This window comes from Epinephelus moara, chromosome 19 (assembly GCF_006386435.1).
Source record: "Epinephelus moara isolate mb chromosome 19, YSFRI_EMoa_1.0, whole genome shotgun sequence".
Classification (NCBI taxonomy): Eukaryota; Metazoa; Chordata; class Actinopteri; order Perciformes; family Serranidae; genus Epinephelus; species Epinephelus moara.
The window spans coordinates 8142484-8164129 of NC_065524.1; the positions used below are offsets into that span (position 1 = coordinate 8142484).

Here is a 21646-nt window from a genome sequence, read left to right on the forward strand (position 1 = left end):
GTGTCTGCTGCAAATCCTGCCTTGCAGACAAATAAGGTAATAAATCTTCACTCTTTGTTTTTTTCTTTTGACTTACTTTAAAAACAGATACTTAGGCATTCTCAATAACTCTTTCAGCCTTCAGCGCATATAGCATGTCTGTACTGTAATAAAACAGACTTGAAAAAAAAAAAGAATCTATGCTTTAATGTGGCTTTACAACAGTCTCCAAAGGGTGGTAAGATCTAATTTGCATGACTGTTGAGAAGGGATACCACCAACGCTCAATGCTGTCAGTAAAATGCCTAAGTGGGCCAGAGGGAAAAGGCACATTTACAGTGGCTTCAAATACAAAATGACAAACAAGATACACAAAAATATTCTTATTTCTTTATTTTTTTTTACCTAATTTCTTCAGTATCATGTAAATAAGAACCCTGGTTTCCTTAATCTGGGGAAGGGATTGAGGGAAAACTGGTCAGCTCAGATTTCTAATGGAGATAGCGGATTTCTTTGTCCTGTTAATATTCAACCCAATCACCAGATAAAGTGTTGGCATCCTAGGTAAGTTTCTGCAAACAACAGATAGGTTTCATTGGCACGTTGTTATGTAGCAGATATGTTCCAACTTACTTACATTTCAACAATGCTGTGGTTAACGTGTGGTTAGCTTTAGGCACAAAAACCACTTGGTTATGCTTAGCAATAGATCATGTTTTGGTTTATTATACAGGGATTTTGAGGCACAATCCCAGCAGGAAACACAGCAATGTCTTGTTAAAAAAAAAAAACGCCTTTTGTTTCACTATCCCAGCAGGAAATTTAGCCTTGTCTAGGTAAAGAACAACTGCATTTCCTGGCACTATCCCACCAACGGGTCACTACAAAGAACCCTACGTTTGGAGCTTAAAAAGCTGAAGGAAACACACTGACAGGTTGCTACAAAACAGCCATGTTTGGATCCTAAAAAGCCACCAGAAAAACACACGAGTCGCTACAAAACACCCATGTCTGAAGCCTAAAAAGTCATGGGAAAAAAACACAGGTTGCTATAAACACAACCATGTTTGTGCCTAAAAGCCGATGGAAACACACCAACAGGTCGCTACATAACACCGACATTTGGAGCCTTAAAAGCTGCTGGAAAAATACAGACTGATCGTTACTAAACACACACGTTTGGAGCCTAAAAAGCAGATGGAAACACAACAAGTGTTTGCTGCAAAACAAAGTGGTCTACAACTTGACAGGCATCTTGCTTCAATGACATATTTCCACCATCCCCTCCACCTCCCAATCATTAAGTCAGCTTATATATTTCGTTACTTTAGAAACGTTGATATGATATGAATGAGATGTGCAATTGTGGGCCTAGTATTTTCGTGGTTTGCAGAAACGTACATTGGCAACATCTTCTTCTGGCAACTAGGCTGCAATATTTATGTGGATTTTTACAACAGTGTGTGTGCATGACAAAGACTTGAAAGTATCTCTGTGGCAGCAGTGCAGCAGGAAACATCATTACTCATCCTTGTAATACACTTGAAATATGCCAGCCTTGGTTAAAAGCTCTGGGAGGGGGTCGGATTGGAATCTGATTACCGACCACCTGCAAGTAAATGCACTCTCTGATTTAATTTCTCTCAGCAACCTGGCTTCTTGTGTGCATGTAAACATAGTGACTGTGAAAATCCTCACAAAAGACTGAAGTTCACATCATTATTCTCTGTCAAAGTACTTGAGGAATAAATCCTAAGCAGCTGTTTTGGCCCTAAAAAGTGTCCCCCAGTGCCCTGAGTGTAACACTTGACCATCCTGTGAAGCATTAAAAGCTAAGCAGCCCCCTGCTATTTCTGTTATAGACAGAAGGCCTTAGCTGGATTGAATTGTCCACCAAGGCACAGGTTTCCTCATTACAGTCGGAGCCAGACAGATGGCTGTTTTACACAGCACTCTGGCCCTGATGCACTGCAAAAAACACCCGTCTAAGCTAGTCCTTTACTCATTTGTTTGGTCTTTAAGTCTCACAAAAGACAGGAAAAATGCCAGTGGGGAGAGAAAATCTCCCTTGCCCCCATGCCGATGGATGTTTACTATGCAGATGCGATAGTTCATCATTTTTCATCATGAAATGAGTTACTTTGAAGTTGTCTGCTCTATTCAAATTATCTCTGCATTATAAACAAATCATAAAGATTAATGAAATCTGAAAATGCTTCGGTAACATAGATTCCCCATAGCACTGATGGAGTTTATTCACTTGATTGAACGTGGGGGAAAAAAAGACTTTAAGAAGGAATATCAAAGTAAATGAGGTGTTAAAATGGACATTTTCCATGTGGTGACAAGAGGAAATCTTTTACTGTGTAAAACACCATCTATTTAATTGTGCTCATGGTTTCCCCTTAAGCACAGAGCTCAAATGAGTGCCAGGTCTGACTCGGCTGTCTCTCCTGTTTCCTCCGCCTGGATCTCCTCCAAGCACATGATTCCCCCTACTTCTGTCACTTTCATTAGCTCATCACGGCTGAAATTCATCAGACCTGTTCCTCCTCTTTATGAGGTGTCAGATTAGACTGAAGAAGAGAGTTTAAATGAGCTATGCAGTTTGACAATGATAACTGCAGATTGACTGCTCGAATTTTTTGACCAGTTGGACTATATCAGCTTCTCAATTCTTGCCAGCAACTGTCCACTTTGAATTGGCAACAGTCACTAGATTTTTCAGCTTCAGTTAACTATCTAATTAAGCTAACATTATCCACACAGATACAGTCTGTGACTAGTAGGGGGTGTAGTGAGGGCGGAGTCAGTGAGGGGGAAAACAGTCCTTTCTCACAGCCCGTAAATGCTGGGATAAAGCAGTTTATAGAGGAGTACTTAACCCAAAAAAGTGACTACGACTTCATAATTTCTACATTAATATGTCATGCTGTGTGACCTAGAATTTGTGGGGAAAACTTAGATTTACTACAGATCTACAATTCAAGTCTAATTTTTCCAGTTGTATGCTCAGTACTTCCAGAAATTTGAGCGTGTATAGAGCCAGCACATTTTCATATCTAACTGGGTAAATTAAGTTTATTTTATTTCAACCAAACCAGTGTTGGTGATTGTTAAAATTATGGAAAATGAAGTGTTTTTTTTTACAATGATAACAACGTCTGTTCATTACATGGAGTCTGGTGGGTTTGACAATAGTGATTTCAGGGTTGTTACGGGTTAAAACAAAAATAATCATACACTAACAAAAAGATCTATCTCTGTGGGGATCCTTTCCAAAATTTCTTCAGACAATTAGAATAACAATCAAACCATGTCACTGGCAAAACCAAGCACTTTTAGTGGAGGAAAAATTGATGGTGCAAACATGCCCTGAGTGTTATCATTGCAGCCTTGCTGGTACTCTCGCTCAATACTGGACCAATTTCAACAAATGTTGTTCCCATTAGCCACTTAGAGACAAAAACATAGGAAAATAGGGCCCAGGTTGAAAAATACCTTTTAACTCTGGATGTATAAGTTTATTTGACATGCATAAAGCCATGCAGTAACTCTTCAGCATAATAGATAATGCTTGTTTTCCCCCTTGCTTAAAAGGATGTGATGTTTCGTGGGCGTTCTCCTAATTACCGACTGTATCTATGAATTTTTTGTAAACACTGCTTTGCTGTGTAGCTTTTACTTACTGTTTGTATTTTTTTAGCAGTATGTATTTCACTTATAATGTTACCAGAGAAAAGGCTTTTAGGATAAGGACTAGGCTATGTGTTGGGCACACATTAACACTATCTCCTCTAACAATGCTGGGGTTGCTACCATGGAAAGGTAAGAGCAGAGCTGCTATTGTTAACCTAAACTTTAACAGCATTCAGGACTGGCTTCCATACAATTGAGATATACTACACAGTGGATGTGCTAGCCAAAAAGGTCTTTTACAAAGTAGTTAGTTACTGATATGCTCCTTCGACTTGAAAGTAACACTTGTTTACTTATTGTTAGTATTAAGCCAGTTCACTGGACATGCTACTCTCAAACTAAACTTCTGGCTTGTTGTTGCTACACAATCATGTGGTGGAAGGATCACAGTGTGGGGAACTGCTTGGAAAAAGCAGCAAATTAAGATTTTCGTTATATCAACACGCCAACATGTCAAAGAGCTGCTGGCTGACTGGTTATAAAACTTACAAGGCTAGACAAATCCAAGTCTCGAGTTTTACATCATAACAGTTGGGGAATCAGGAAGGACAAAATGGCTGGTGACCATCAGGAGGGCTCACGTAAACACTGACGGACATGCCAACTAAAACAGACCCAAGTCCCACAAGTCAAATCATGCTTATGTCTGCCTTACTTATTCCAAACAGGTGAGAATACTGAACAAATCTCATACTCATAAGTCATATAATACTCCAGTGTGTTTAGTTTTGCATTTTGCCAGTCATCATAAGCCCAAGCTTGGCCAGTTTACAGTATTTTACTCATACTTGTAACTAACTCATTTTTAAGCTAGAGCAAAGGCAGTGGTGAAGGACAACCTAGGGTGAGTCTTCTCTCAGATCTTGCCTAAGAATCACCAAAAAGGGCTTCAAAATAACTGAGCGCCATGTTGGCCTCAATATTATTCAATCGAAATGTAACTCAAGGTTGTGAAAGAAACCAGAAAGGATACATCACACTGACTTCAGTAATCGATTGCTGCTTACATTAGAGCAGAAAAAGACTCTTTCATCTTTTCCTTACAGTTTTGCTTGTTTAAGTATTTGTATCAATAAATCTGAATTGGTATTGTTATCAGTATTACTGTCATTAGCAGACGCTGCAGACTTTTAATATGCAATGGTTTAAATACTGATAGGACTTTCCATATCCCTATAATGAAAAGACAGGGCTCTTGAGGAAAAACCACACATTTTTCAATTTAAAAATATGGGATATCAGCAAAAAATATTGCTTATTGCTTTTTTTAAATTCAAAATCCTGCTATTGGATTTCAAGTCTCCCTATCAATTCAACCATACCCCGTACCTCCTTTTTAGACTTTTTTTTTAGCCTTCAGCATGATAACACACAGCTCCAGGCCCTCCCTTTTTCCATCTCCCTCGTTGAGCTCAGCACAGACCCAGTTTCTCTTTGCTCTTAGCCAGGCCAGTCTGTACCATCTGCACTGTGCTAGAAGGTAGACTAAATGAACTCTTTAAATCCTGCAAACAGGAACCCAAAAGGTTATCTCCACATTTTCATCCTCCTACTGTTAAGGCAAATACGCCTCTCTCCTATATGCACCTTAGCCCATTTATGTTGAAGCAATTTGTCATGTCTGCATCATCTGGGAACAAGAAACAGTCGATTTTTAGAGACACTCGCTGGCTCAAGAAAGACCTATTTTGGAAATCTTATTTATGGCTCTGTTGGGAGCAAAAGCAGTAACAATCTCTGATAGAGCATGCCAAAGGTCTCTTACATACAATCAGCGAGCCAATCACAAGAGACCTCTGCTGTGTGCACTACATGTAATATCAAAATACCTTGTGTACGTGAGAAACAGCCATGATGTGTGGGAACCTGAGGTTTTCTATATGAGGCCCTTGAGTGACAGATGCAGTACAGCACTCCCTAGACATTACATTTATTTTCTATTATTGGCACAGTACACTATTTTCTATGAGATATAATTCATGAGGTTGAGAGCACTATGAAGAGTGTCTCAAAAATTGGTCCCTGCTTAAAACTTCATTACTTCATGACCAATGGCATATAGGAAGCCAAATGTTCACTGTGGTCTATTATCTATTTAAAGCAAGCATCGAGTCATAGCATACAGAGACGAATGGTAGCAAGTAAATCTAAAATCTTGTAGTCTAATTTAGACATAGTTAATAATAATGTAAAGTATATGCATGTAGCAGTATTCATTAAGCATCATCCTTCAGCTTCCTTCATTCTTATCCTTTGAATTATTTATGTGGCTTCATTCAAATACAGGCTGCTGCCCCGTTGCCCTTTTTTTGGTCTAATGTGCCCCTCTGGACCAAATAAAGAATAACTTTTAAACTTCTATTGCTGGTGATACTCTTATATTTACTGTTGTGAGAGAGCCTCCCAAGATCTCATTCAACAAGTCATCATCTTTACTGTTTTCTGCTTTACTTTCTCTTGAAGATTAAATTGAGAGGGAAATCCACATCTTTCTTTTTCATTCTTTGTGAATGACCACTGAGTTCTTGATCTTCATGTAGGTGGTTTGCTCAGCAGTTATTGTTAGTTTACATGTTTGTCTGAAAGAAAGAGCTAAAAGGACATTTTCAGTTTAGATTTTGATTATTGCAGGTGCCCATGCTAGGGAGGCTGCATGTTTCTGACTTGATGGTGCAGCATTAGATATTTTTGAGATTTCAAGCCTGTTGTTTAGCACTGTAAAAGGCTAATTGTTGACTATGTTTACCCAAGATGAATGTAAGCAATGGTGTGCAACGACACAGTTTGTAAATAGTTGCCTATTTGGGCTATCTGACCATTTCTTTACATATTTTAAGGTGCCTGTCACAAAATAAATGAAAAAAGAGGTCAAATGCAAGGGTCAGGGTCAACTCATGGTGCAGCTGAACTTGGGGAGAGATCTGTGATAGAAGGAGCTAATTAGTAGCGTGGACGGACTGAACAGGCTGAGAAAGACCAGGAAATTACCATGACAGATTTGGAACTGCTTTTTAGAGCCATAAAATATGCTGGACACAAGGGACTTCCACTGTGGGGTCAAAACAGTCGAGATGAAGTTTCATGGCAGCTAATGATGGAGAAGCAGAGGAGTGAATGTAGCGCTATGATCTGCCTGGGGAATTTGAGTGGCCTCAGCGAACAGACAACTGGGTGTCTGCCACCATTCCAAAGGAAATATTAGAAATTTTGGCATATATAGTCCAGAGAGAAATTGTGTCTAAGGCGAGGGAGCTTTCACTGTTAGACTAATGGAACCACCAACTACAGTGTGTCTATAAGCAGTATATTTGTGCGTTATTATGTAAAATTAAAAGTTGAAAATTTACATTTCTTTACATTTCAACAATGCTGTAGGTAAGGTGTGGTTATGTTTAGGCATAAAACCATTTGGTTATGGGTAAGAAAAGATCATATTTTAACTTAAAACACCTGCTTTGGGTGGCAAAATCACCACTGAGAATGCCAATGATGTCTAAAAAACAACCAGCATTGTTGTTGGTCCTGAACAGAGGTCTGCAGCTGGCAGCTGTCTCACCTGTGTGTGTGCACATACATCATGCACACTCAGTTATACTGTGCAGCACCCCTCAGTGAAAATATAGTCCCACACACATGAATATAGCTTTATACATGAACCGGTGGCTAGCCATAATGTGAATATTTATGACTGAAACATTGCATTAATCTGTTTTGAATTACTGCCACTACCTCTCAAAACTCTGTGCAGGTCTAGTAGTTGGAGTTCACTTCAATAAGTTGTTTCCTGTATACTGTCAGACTTTATACGTTAAAACTCCTGTTTATTTTGAATGGTTTCATGTTTTCCTAAACCTTTCATATTCTGTGTTGCTATTCTAAGTTCAGGACATTGCATTATGTGCAGCTATTGCCAGATTTTCTTTATTAAGGAGACCGATGATTGTGGCAGCTGTAGAATGTAAAACCCACAGTTTCTCAACCAATCAGATATCCCACTGTCAGTCATCTCCCACCGGCCCCATCTTATCTGGAATCCTCAGGAGCCGGTCAGCAGAGTGAAATGATGACTTTTAAAAAGGATTTATTCATATATTCATTGGGCATATTAGCAATTCAATGCATTAGAGCAGTTTAGTATGGAGCAGAAGAAAGTAACAATTTTGAGGCCAGAGGTGCGAGGCAGAATGTTTTGCAATCTATTTGCATATGAATGGAGACATTTTCACCTAGATTGAAATCCGTTGAGATGGAAGATTCCGGCTTTCTCTGTGACGTGCAGGCTGAGGGCTGAGGCACCGGCAGAGTGATGGCTTGTGAGACCAATTCTCTCCAAGCACTAATGGACACTAAACTGTTTCTAATTAATTCTGTAACATTATCTCCAAAATGCTAATGGTCAGCATGAGCCAACCTACTATTTCACTGCAGGCAAGGTTTTCATTGTGAAATTCTAATTTGGGAACACCTGCTATTTAGATTGCCTTTGAATATTTGTCACAGATAAAGGTCATTTTGTTTTCGAACAGGAGGGGTGGAAGCTAGGCCGAGACCGAGGATGGTGCCAAATTTCTCTGCTGGCTGGCTGACTGTGCATCTGGGGAAAGAGCTGGCAAAAAAATTGGCACATTCACCAGACCAGCCTCAAGCCTCAAGCCAGCACCAGTCATCCAACAAAAGGAACTCATGGTGAAATAAACTATTTCTTTATACCATAGTACACTGACTAAATAAGCAGCAATCAAAACATCTTTTGTATTATTTATTAAGAGTTTATCACTCAAAAAAGCCCTCTAATCTGCTTCATCTGGATGGGAGTAAATAGTGCATTTGTTGGGGACTATTTTCAGCTGCTAATTCAATGTGCAAGTGAGTATTTGCAGCAACAACACAGTGAATGTGGTACTGCCTCAAAACACAGTTCTGTGCCTGTGTTTATCTTAATGAAGCAACATGTCACCCACTATAACTGTGTGGATCTTTAACGCTTTGTTAAATTTTTTTGGATACACAGAAAATATTTGTTAGTAGAATACTTTTTCACTGGTTTTAGATTTTCATGGGATTTGTTGACAACGAGAAAAACACATTACCAGATTTATCCTTTTACTGTGCTGCCTTTGCTTGTATTCACTTGTTTACCATTTGAATTTAAATGGGGTCATTGTCTGAGGAGAAACAATGAATGTACACCAATGTTTTGACCAGCTGTACATTCAGCATGTGAGTTAAACTTGCTGTCACGGTCCAGGTGACAGTGAATTCAGCACTGCAGCTGTCACACTGCTCTGGTCCCATGCAACAGGGAAGTTGAATGGTCTTGCGGTTAATGAGCAAATACAATTGAAGGAGAAAAAACAGGCCATTCACACAGGCTATGTCCAGTTTATACTTGGCTCCAGATTCCACGTCTCCAAGCAGCGGGAAAGACGACAGCGCTGGCCCCGGGTGAGATGCTGTCACAACGTTGGCTGTAATCTCTGACCACCAGCTGCACATAGCACCTGTTTATCTCTCCTAAAGAGAGCTTTTTAGAGGTGGCCAGGCACAGACACAGAGTAAACACATAGGCGGGACCTATCGATTTCTCTGTGGACAGCGAAGTGTGGAGTCATTTGATGTGGAGGAATTCAAAGATGACGACAATGCACGTGAAGGAACGCTACAGGTGAGAGCACCTGTCCGTCTCATCCTCAAAGACAGGCCGCCCAAAGAAAACCTCCTTTGAATCACATCCTTTGCATCCGATGCTCACTTTTAATAGTTTTGAGCTCTGAAGCATGAAACTAACTTTGTTTTCTGCAGCACAATCATTATTTAATCAGTGCTAAGAAAGGAGAACGGCACTAATAACGAGGAGCTCGGCAGGCTATTTCCTGGAGTTAATCTCTATAGGGTCAGCCGGGGGCGCCTGGCAGCCAGAGAAACACGTTCTCGCGATTGAACAACACATTAAAAGATCCACCATTCTAAATAAAGCTGCCACAGTTATTCAACCATATGTTCTAAAAACTTTTGAAGATCTCTAATGAGGCAGCACAAGCAGCAATTACAGAATAACAATGGCTGGTCCTCCATGGCTCGTGATGAGAGCAGCTACTTGTAAACTCAGGTTTGAAATACACAGTAACCCATTTATAAAAAGCAGCACTAATCCATTAATAATTCAGTATTTCATATTCAACGGACCATCAGAGACTGCATGGTAAACCATGCAGGTTGCATACAACAATGAAAGGGTAAAGATTATAATTCTAGCACTCGAAGTAGTTGAGCATTTGATAAAGCTGATGTACTTGAATGATTTCTGCATATTGGGGTTGGCTGAATGCGCTAATTATAAGTTCCTTTGGATAAACGCGTCAGCTAAATAAATGTGATTCAAAGTTATTCAAAGATGCTGTAACTGATTTTGGTGCAAAAAGGAGCAATACAGGAGCTATATTAGTGTACAAACGTTTTGAAATAAAATTAAAACAAAGATATAAAATCAACCAGTGAGCTCCGGGGCTAGAAAATGAAGCCAGTGTGGAACTGCCAAAAAGTGCAGTTCCTCCAATGGCCATTTGAGGCTGGCTCTAAAGGTGAGTCAATCCCAATAGACCCGAACTTTAAACTTTAAACTTTTAACTTTGCCGAACTTTAAAGCAGAAATAAACATGTTTACAGCCTGGTGCAAAAAAACAGTTTTGGTCTCTAAACTTCCCATTCATGACAACTGTATGGGGGTTTATGTAACTCCCCACTTTAAATGTTATTAAGGCAAAAAGGTGTACATAATTAAGGGCATAGCCAATTTGAGTGAGAGGTGGGTGCTGTTGGTTAACAAGTTGCTACTATAGCGAACATGTTGTGTATGTAAGGTAACCATGGCGTAACCCCAGTTTCAGAGTAGCCGTAGCTGTCACTGTTGTAGTGTGTTTTCAGCCCATAAAATGTAATTGTTTTGGTTGCCTAAAAAGTCTTGTTTAACATTTGCTTGTACTAATAGACCCTCTAACTAGTCAGAGGTTCAGTTTTTCAAGTAAGTACATTTCATTTTCATGGTTTCAAGCCTGTTTTTGCTAGCGCAAATTAGCATTAGCATTATCACAATTAACCAAAGCTGTAAATGCACCTTGCTAACCAAGCTAAGAGCTATCTCCAACCTCTCATCCAAATATGGTCACGTCTGGCTTCAAAAATCCACGATGGCGATGTGCAAAATGCCAAACTCGAAGCTTCATAACTGGATTTCGCAAATCAATGGCTGACATCAGTCACAGTGGCTACATCCATTATTTTATACTGTCTATGTATATAATTTAACATCTCAAACAACAACGACTGTTTTAAAGCACTAGTCTTCCTAAATTTTGCTGGAAAATTCCATTAAGGCTCAATGTGACCCTCTAGTATGCCCTACAGTATGTACTGAAGATCACGAGACTAATTATATATTCCACTGAGACGTTCTCTGAGAGGTTCTAGCCTTTTTACCCTGTTGCTGGATAGGTGGATGAGGTTAACATTGGATAATGATTCCAGAGGACATTGGAGAATCCTATTTAGTCTGGGTAAGAGAAGCTGTTTGTGAAGGTCACCAGTACGATTGAAGCGTACCGATTAAAAAAAAAAAGTCTATTAGGTCACGCAGGTAATTCTTTAGCTCGGCTTAATTAAACCCAAGAGGTGCTTCCTCCTTCAATTTCATTAAAACTTTATCTGGACTCGAGGCACCAATAGTCCTAATACAAAAATAACTTCTGTGGTATTAAAAAGACGAACAGCTCCTCCAGTACCCTTTTATTAACTGAGGGATTACAACTGAGTATTGTGCTGCCACGGTTATGAAAGAAGAGGTGTAGAAAATATTAGAGCAGAGTAAGACTGACAGGCCTATAGGCAAGAAAGAGCCTCAAACTACACACATAATAGGAAACCAGGAAGTTCATTACAAGCCTTAAATAATGTGTTAAATCCATCACAGAAAAGGCATTAAATCCTACCAACCACTACGATCTCACTGATGGCTTTTACAATATATATATTGTAGACATTTATCCTATGATGAGGCAACAGGTCAGTGCATGTTGAAGGACACTTTGACACGTGAACCCAACATATGGCACCAGCACCTTCAGGGGCTCATGATGATTTCAGGGGCATTACTAGATGATTTATGTTATCTAATAACATAGCCCGGTGACATACTAATACATTATTGTTATGTGAGACTAGAGTTTGGATGGGTTTGGTTGTCATATTATATAGTTATGTTTCCTATTCTGAAAGGCTGCATTAAAGATAAGAGTAAAAACAATGGTGATTGACTCTTCTTTGACTGGTTTAGTTTACCTGACTCTAACCTTTTTGTTTTTTTTATACTGGCATTATTCATGATTTTCTATCACAAAGTGTTATTGTGTTTAAATACTGTATCCTCTGAAACTATCACAAGTCTACCCAAAAATATATCTGCATTATACAAATATGATAATTTGAGAAAGTTGACTGAAACTTAATTTGAGAACATTCCTTATTTATCCTTCTGATTATGTTTTTAAGCTTCCCCATTTGTTAAAGATGACAGTGCAAAATGCAAATAAGAAACTCTTCCTCTTAAATGAATGAATTAATTACCTTGGTTTATAAGAAGATCCTTATAGAGATAAAACTAAACTGAAAATCAAAGTCAAGTAGACCAATTTCAAATAAGGCAGTTTGAAATGTCACAGTAGCAACAGCAAAGGTGCGCATGATTCCACTTATGCCAGCCTCACACCAAACAACTTTTCTAGCAATTTCGCTGTAGAAGACAAATTTCCAATATCTGAATAAAATCATGAGAGTTTTAGCTCAGTTGGTGCGTACTCCCGTGATCTCAATTGTTTGGTGTGAGGTGGCCACAGAACTCAGTCCAAGCTGTCTTAGGTCAGTCTTTTTCTCGTCTTGATTTCCCACAAAATCAAACATTTTTCATATTGTCTTGAGATTTATGTCTTGGCTCATGCAAATACTTAAGGTTAATGACATGAACATTATCAACAAGCAATAGCTGCACTCTCTACAGCGCCCAACAGGTAAGGAAGCAGCGAAACGTCAGCATTTAATTCGACTTGCATCTGACCCACCAACAGGCACTTATTTTACTGAGAAATCTGAATTTATGAAACAGTTCTCCTCATTCCCACAGTCTCCTCCCACTAAAACAACACTTCTAAACAACATAGGCTGGTTACAAATAGCAAAATCCAAAATGTAAAGTTGCACACAAATACAGTTTATCTTTATGGATTATACTGATGTCAAATCAACAAGAATACTGTCAACATATGACGGCCATCTTGGGTTTCTCGAATTATGTGTTTTTGCAGGCACGTGAGAAATCATTAATATGCCATATTTCTTAAAGGGGGTTTGGCATAATATTTTACACCGGGAGCAAGATGGGAAATAATCCCAGAAGGAATCTAGCTGTAGTCTTGCACACAAAGACCCTGCAAGATTCCTAGTCTTTGCAAAATCTCATAGTGCGTGACTAAAAATTCACACTGTCTTTAGATGTGACAGGCTGTTGCACTTCGGTCTTTTATGAGTCTGAGTTTTATAAAGTCTGCCGGTGTATGGGTAGGTATTAACTGCTTCAGTATCAGGGTCCTATTATTGTGCATGCTGGTTTGCTGTCATTCTGTCATGGCTTACTAGGACACTTGAATAGAAGGGAGCCAATATTAATGTTATTAGCAACACTTATGTTTTTCCTACCATTACAAGTCAGAATGTCTGCTGTGAAAAAGGCCTTCTATCCAAACACCTCAATTAGTCACAAACTCTAATGTCCTTCAGATAATCCCTGTTATAAAGTCATAATTTAGTCACCTATGTACAGTATTATAGTACCAAAGCACCAATCATCACAATCAGACAATGATTGTGAAATGAAAAGGTTGACACAAGATCTTGGGTCAGACTCTCTTACCACTCGGCCACCTTCATGTGGTGTCAGGTAGTATGTTGATATATCTCTCTGGGAATCATACTCCTATCCTGTCCTTGTGTGCCCTGACCCTCGGTGGGTGGATCTCAACAAATAAAAATAAAAGCCCAAATTCCCTTTCTGCTGCTCTAAATCTTTCATAAGTTTAGACATAGAGATCTAGGCTGCGCCCCAGACCTCTGCCTCAGCCTCCAGCTTTTCTCTATCTACCCAGACCACCCTCTGATTAATCTCAATGTTACGCGCTCCTTGAACACATGCATGTTTTAAATGCTTATTAGCTCAACATATCACCCAGTCACTACAAAAGCTCTCTCATGTTGTGTCTCAAAGTGGAGCATCGCTGTTAAAATCCCAGAGATGGCTGCATGTTGTTTACCTTTACAACCCCCCTTCTTTCTTACTCCTCGTCCCCACCACTGTTTTGCTATAGTTAGCAGTCCTATCAATTGTTGTCAGAAGGTCTAAATCTCCTGGGACAACAAGGCTTGCAGTGAGGAGAAAAGGGGTTGGGGTGTTAAATTTAGTGGACTCAGTCAGGAAGCTGCAGATTTTCTGTTTTCTAGGTCAGGTAAGTGCCAAGTCGGCCAGAAGCCTCTGACTGAGACACATGGGGAAACACGAACAGATAGAAGACCACTGCCTGAGGGGAGGAGAGAGAGGGAGAGAGGGACGGCAGCTTGTGTCTCTCCTGTTAAGTTCAGCGGAAATATACTGTACATCAATTGCAGACATCAATAATTCCCTCAGATTAACTTTCAGCTTGTGTTTCTTTTTGGTACGATGGTAACACTCAGCCAGCAGTGACTGAAAAAGACTTGTATAAGGCCTAGTCAACAAGTATGCAAATATTTTTTGAAAACGTAGCTTTTTTTATGCAATTTGTCCATTGTCCACATTATGGGCTGTCATCCTCTGGTCAGCTGGTCGATTGGTAGGTCGATATGCTCTTGTCAGGTCGAATTCTCAGTGATCGGACAATCTCTGGTATTACTTGAATAAGGTTGTGTGTCCACTACAGCACTTCTTTTCCCAGCTGAAATCGGCAGTTGTTGCCATTCAGCACTCGAAGATGTCCAATGTGACAGTTGGTCTTTGTGGAATTTGTTCCACCCCTTCTACACTGTGAATGGATGGCTGGTGACAGTGATGAGTGCAGTGTTTTACCCTAAGTTTAACATTTTTCAACACTCATTTTTAATCGAAAAAATGGATAAATAATCACATAAGAAGTATCGGATTTTATCACTATGGATTTATTTTACGAAGTCTCCAAAAAGACACTGCAGCACAAGGATGGATTATAAAGCTTCTGAAAGGGATACGATCACACCGGAGCCCTTGTTGGAGTGGCAGGATGGTTAATGTTAGCTTCTGGGCTAAAAATAGTGTCTCTCTCTGGTATGCAAACTGTGTTTTAGGTCACTGAAAACTGACCTTTTGCAAAACTCCTTTCGGTATGAAGAAGTTCATAAACTCTGTTTTCAATATTAACCTGTAGACAGGGAAAACTGAATTTTTGGCTTGTGATGTCAAAGTGTGCTCCCTTATCTCCTTGGTAAGGTGTCACAATTGAGGCGACATTTGGTGCAATGGCAGAGGAGGACAAAACAGTTCTGGTTCTAACCTTGTTATCGGGACTTTTTACATGTTAACACATAAATGTAAAGTTACCCTTCCATTATATTAAGGGATCACTGCTCCAGGTATCCTTCTGGTAATGGCTATTTTTTAAGGCTTCTGACTGGCCAACATCTTCTCCTTTGCATGAGTGGCCAACATGGCTAAAAGGGGGGTGGCGTTATATTGCAGCCTGTTGGTTTGACATAGTGCTTTGATTCTCTGCCCAGACCTGATTGGGAATGACCCTGACCCACCGGGTTCGGACCAGGCTGTAACTTCTAAAAATTACCCTGGGCTTGAATTAGGTCGGGTTCGTATCAATTTGGAGGTGTTTTCTCATAGTCTGTGTAATGTCATGAATAATGTATGAGTTGTGTTGCCATCAACCCATGAAAACTAATAATAATGTTGACATTAAAAATTAGATTTAAACTAATAAAACATTAGACATAAAGCGTCATTTGCTCATATACCAAAACACAAACTCCAATGTAATGAACAGGAGACCCATGAAACTGGCACTTCTCATCCATTGGACTGAAGGGAAAACAAGAGAAAGGCAGAGAGAGGGAGGGAAATTCAGGTTTTAATCAGGCTCTGGATCGAAACTGCTGCTGCGGTCCAGGCTCAGGTCAGAATTGGATAGAAACTATGTGGTTTCATGTACGGTTGGGCCTTATTTTTGTGGTCCTGATCAAAGCTCCGGTTTGTTATGCTCATGATTATGATGGCACTTAAATCGTGTTTTGCATTTTCATTTGGACTGAGATTTTTCTATAACAGTGCTTGTGTGGACAAGATTTTTTATTTTATTTTTTTGGAGAATGATGAAGGAAAAATCCTGCTTTCAAAAATACCCTTGTACATGTGGACTAGGCTTAAGTAGAGGATAACCTAAAAACATGCAACACTGACACTTGTTCACACACACACACATACACACTCTTGCCAACGCTGCATTTGGGCAAGAGTGCTTTGGGAGAGGCAAGCGAGGCAAACACACTTTCAGGGTCTGATGAACATGTCATCCAGGGAGAAGAAGGAATAATTTGCTCTTTCATTTGGTTCATTCCACTGGATGTCTTCTGCTCCACAGCGGCTGCTCTCAGCCTGCAGGAAATGAAAGGGTTTTGCTGAGCTTGGCCATCCCTTTGCACAGCTTCAGGATGCACTATTACAGCAGGCATGACCATTGATAAGCACAGTCATGGATCAGACTTATGAGAGTGAGCAAAGTGAAGCTTTGCAGCGCATTAGAAAAAGAGTGAGAATAATCTCATGTAGCGATAAATACAAATTACATTACATTATATGCCGACACACAATACGAGCACATCAGGACCTCACAAAGACATTTCTCTAAAAGCCTGAGAGTGCTTCAGTGTTTGAAGCAGCATGCACCGAAAATCACTGAACATTATACAGGGAATTGGTGTCACTAATGGAAAAGCCAAAATAACCTGAGCAAATATTTTAAATTAAAAAAATAATGGTAAAGATGGAGCAATTGCAATTTTTCTCTTCCAATACCTTAACTAAATTTATAATCTGGAATTCTCACTGAATGGAACTTACTGGCATCATATAATGTAAGAGGCCAGGTATTGCTGTGACTGGATTTTCATCATCTATTAATTTTCCAATCATTTTCTAAAAAAATAGTTTATCTTGCTGTCAACAAAAAGTCAGAAAATAATTTAAATGCCTATTGCTATTTCCCATAGAACAAGATGACGTCTTCAAATGTCTTGTTTTGTCGCACCAACAGTCAAAAACCTGGCGATGTTCAGTTAACTGTGATATTTGACAAAAAACTGCAGCAAAACCTCACATGTGAGTAACCGACTTTCAGTTTTAACTATTGTTTGTTCTAGTTACATAAAACTGTCAGAAATTGGTGTGAAAAGAAAGTAAAGCAGACTTCCCGATATTGTGATGCAGTCTACAACCTAAGAAAAACTTACACATGATTTAATTGATATAAAAATCCTTAAATGCTCACTTGGGAAAAGACACATATTGCAGAAGAGTGTTCAAGCTTACCTCGAGTGTGTGCTTACCTCCAGTTTATGTAAAATGCAGAAAAAGTCTTTGAAGTCACTCGTGTATGAAGGTAGGAAAATATAAGGACGGCATAATGAGGATTACATGCATCACAGAATGTAAAGGAGACTTAAGATTCACAAAAAGTGCCTGAAGACTTATCTCAAGCATTTTCTCTTTAGGTTTACTGAAGGTCTTAGATGTGTAACTGCATGTTTCATTAAAGGCGGGATGTCTCATACATACTCCTCAACATGACAGACGTGATAGATACCTTTTTCTATATCACCATGATGGTGAGATACTCATACTGCATAATGTAGCATGTCCTCTTTTAAAATTAGAGCACAGTAGAAATCATTGAGGAATAAAACTGACCATTAAAATGACTGACACCCTGTCTGTTATTGGTCCTTGGTCTTGTTATCTACAGGAATTTGACATGGTGTTTAAGTTCATGTGTCTGACAGCTTGCTCCTTTTCCTGTTTGGACGTTCCATTCCCTGAGCTCTCTGTTAGAAGAAATGTCAATCAGCTCACCGTTTATGTACTCATGAGACAGACCACAACACCGGCATGCAAATATTTGCTCAGTTAAATGTATGAGCACTTAAGCTCTCACAGTTGATTGACTGATTGGCTAAGCCCTGCCCCCATTAGTTGCTGCTGAGCTTTCTGTTCTCGCACAGTATGCAGTTTACTAAGGGAGAGAGATTTACCATTCAAAATTTTAGTCACATTTTAAAACTTGGTCCTAGACTTCAGACAGAGGTAGACAAAAACAGCCTCTCATTTCTAGTTGGCGACTGTCAGTTTTGCCAGTTGACATGACATCTGTAACTAGCAGATTTTATCAGCTACCTCTCAATGCAATTAAGCTAACGTTAGCTACATGAGCTGATTGAAAACCAATCAGCAAACATGATTTTAATTAGGGCTGGGCGATATGGCCTAAAAAAAAATCTCCGATTTTTTCACAAAAAATCCGATTCACGATTTAAATCGATTTTTTTCCCCTCCTAGTTAAAAAAATATATATATATTTGCGGCCTGGTAGCACATACCTGGGGTCCAAAGCTTTCAGCATGTGAATAAACCCCAGCTTTTCCACGGTAGCCTATATATGGGCACCATAGTTGCAATACATTGCGACTGCATCTGTGATCGCTTTCCACCGGACCCCTTTCTTATCATACGGCAGTGTTTCCCCTACCATTATATTGGATCGCAACAGAAGTCATTTAAGGTTACCTTTCCTATTGAACAGGTCTCTACCTTGTCCTTTTATTAAACAAACTAAATAGCCTTATGTTACAGGCTGAGCCTGATGTGTGTGGCTTGTGTGTGTGTGTTTGTGTGTGTGTGAAGCTGTGTATGTGTGTAGTTGATGTAGGAGGTATGAGACGTTAGTGCGGCGGGTGTGGTGTGTGACGTCAGACGGATGTGTCCCAGGAAGAAAGTGAGGCATGTGCTATGTTGTTTACATCGAGCAGCCACAGTGAAGAAGCCTACGCAGTTCTGCATGCTGTTTTTGAGTTATTTCCCTCTATGTAAAAGTCAGACACTGATGAGAGAGGCTGTGCATCATCCCTGCAGTGCTGAAAATAAAGTGCCGTTCTTTAACGCAGACGAAGTCCCGTTGTTTATGTGTTGTTGCCACAACGAGCTAACACAAGCTAAAGGAGCTAATGGTCTTCGGAGGTCCCTTTACTACGGTTCGGGGGTCTGCCAGCTTGGCGTTGGTAACACTTATTCATCTTATTTACACAACGGCATGTCATTTATGTCCCTACACGGTGCGCGTCTAAAATCCTCCTCTGCTCTCTGTGTTGCGCACGGCGGAGTTTGGCCCTGATGTGCGCACACACACACAGGTGAACACAAACACAGGTGTGCACACAAAAGCGCTGAAGAACTTGTTCCCTTTCTTGAGAAGGAGTTCTTCCCCGCTCGCTGCCATGTTGTTTGTGTATCAAGCGCGCGGGGGGGAGGGGTGAGCCCACTCTGAACTACCGGAGCCCAGCGTGGAGCGGCGGTGGCGGATTTTAAATAGAAACTCGATTTTCATTAAAACAAATTGGCCTAAACTGCAAATTCAAATTAATCGATAAAATCGATTTATCGCCCAGCCCTAATTTTAATGTTTCAAATGTAAAAATGAGAAATATCTTTAGATGTGCACTTGAACATTATTGAACTTGTGCTAAAGGACCAAGGCTAAAGCTACATGCAGGCAAAAAGTTAGCGTCATCACCAGATGAGGGTAGGGTAGTCATATTGGCGGAACCCTTTTAGTGTAAAAAGACCGAGGCGGCCTTCCACAACGGGAGGGGCTGTTGAAGACTTGTGGGAGGAGCTGTTGATGACGCTGCACGTGCGACCCACTGCTGGTGGATAAACAGGAAACAGCTGATAGCAGGAATTAGCGAGCAGCTAGTAGCAAGAGGGAAATGCAAACCTGACAGACACTGTAAAGATGAGCAACTGGGAAGACAAAGAATTGCGCACCCTCCTTGCCCTTGCAAACAGAGGCCATTAACCATCAGATAACGGGGACGGTGAAGAATGGACCGATTTACGAGACAATCGCAGAAAGACTGACCAGCCGCAGCTTCCCTCCCACATTACTGTTTACGTCACATGCTGAGCTACACGTTTTGTTACTTGCTCAAGCCCCCCATTGCCCCAAAAAAGGCGCATTCTGTATAAACAAAAGTAGGCAGGCAGCATTTGTTTCCATTGAATTGTCAAGTGAATTCTAGGCAAACATTTGAAATGTCATAAAAAGAAATGCAATATAGTTGGTTTCCATCAACTGGTTTGGAGTGCATAAAAAGGCTATGCAAAGCAGAGTTCTGTCAGAATTTGGCAGTATAGGATACACTGTACGCATGGCTGTAATTCGCCCGTAAGCAGAGTAGAAGAACTAAAAGTTGCAACCCCAAAGGACAACAAGTTGCCTTAGCCATCTCACTCAGTTATGATGAAAAACAGAAAGAGGTCTTCAAAAAGTTGTCAGCTAGTATTGGTCATGTGTCATGCTGTATGGAGACAAAGACAAATTAATGCAATAACTCTGTAAGCTATTTTGCGGAGTTACTTCTTACTGAGGTGCTCTGTGTAACTGTATGTTGGGCTTTTACTGTGAAAAGTAAAAGCAGAAAAAGTGAAGCTGTGATGCACTAACGTGACAAATAATAGTGTGTTGCCATCTTGGTTCACACTGGTTCAGAGTACGGTGCCTCTGTGTATTTATTTTATTATCTACATGAGTAAAGGTGCAACTTATAAAGCGGCTACAATTCTAATGTACGGGAAGACACCAACTGCAAAAACAGCTGATCAGTCATAAGTTAAATATTCACTACGTTAGAAAACAGCAATGGCATTTCCATATCCCATTTATCACATCGACTGTTTCTTGACAAAAGCAAACCACCTCAAGTGAACATAAAAACTTTTTGCAGTTTCTATGCAATTTTTCTGAAGCAATACTTTGATCTAGCATGTCTCTGCTTACATACTTGTTTGTATTTTCAAATGATATGTTTCCCTGTTAACATATACAAGAGAACAGGCCCTAAGAATAAGGACTGACTGATGTATTTGGTGAAAGTCATGTAACGTAACCTGTAATCCAAAAAATAATGTAGTTAGTTGTTATGATATGCTGCCACTTGGCCTTGAAAGTGACACTACGCTGCTATAGGTAGGTAGCTAGACATGCAATTGTAAGAGTTGTTTAGGTTAGAGAAACACACTTTTTAATCAATTCTTTACCATTTCGCTCTTGTGAATTGGTTTTAGAAAAGCTAAAAGAAAACACACTATACCCTTGAAAAGAGTTCTGCTCTCACTACAACCCCATGCAAGTTGTTTTAGGCGAGGTAAGCTATTGTTGGACAATCGCAGTTTGGGGAAAGTTGACTCCTTTCTGTTCAAAAGCTGTTATGTTAATTAATGCTGGCCAAAAACAGCCACTTATACCTTGGAAAATATATATATAATTTATTCATAACTTATTAATTCACAGTATGTTCAAAGGCTTTAAAAAATCTTAAAGTCTCTGATATATCCTGATATCCAGCTGAGGACAGCTGCATTGATGATGAAAAGACACTGGCTTTGTGGGTCTTATCTGAACTTTAAAAGCTAAATGAGAGTCATTTTATCATCATTCTGTATCAGATTTCATCAAAAAATGTAACCATATCCTAAGAAAAATGCTGGATACTGTCACACTTTTGCAATTCATTCTCCATGGAGCTGAGCACATATCAAAATGTGGAGGTGGAACAAAACTCTCCTGTTTCTGGCTAACACAGA

The 21646-nt window shown here is 39.8% G+C and overlaps 1 protein-coding gene across 2 annotated transcripts in view; it reads right to left on the reverse strand.

Moving 5' to 3' along the window:
• The window catches only part of LOC126406946 (serine/threonine-protein kinase 32C), a 96898-nt gene that overhangs the window by 36771 nt on the left and 38481 nt on the right, over nt 1-21646 (reverse strand). The gene's annotated exons all lie outside the window — the stretch shown is intronic.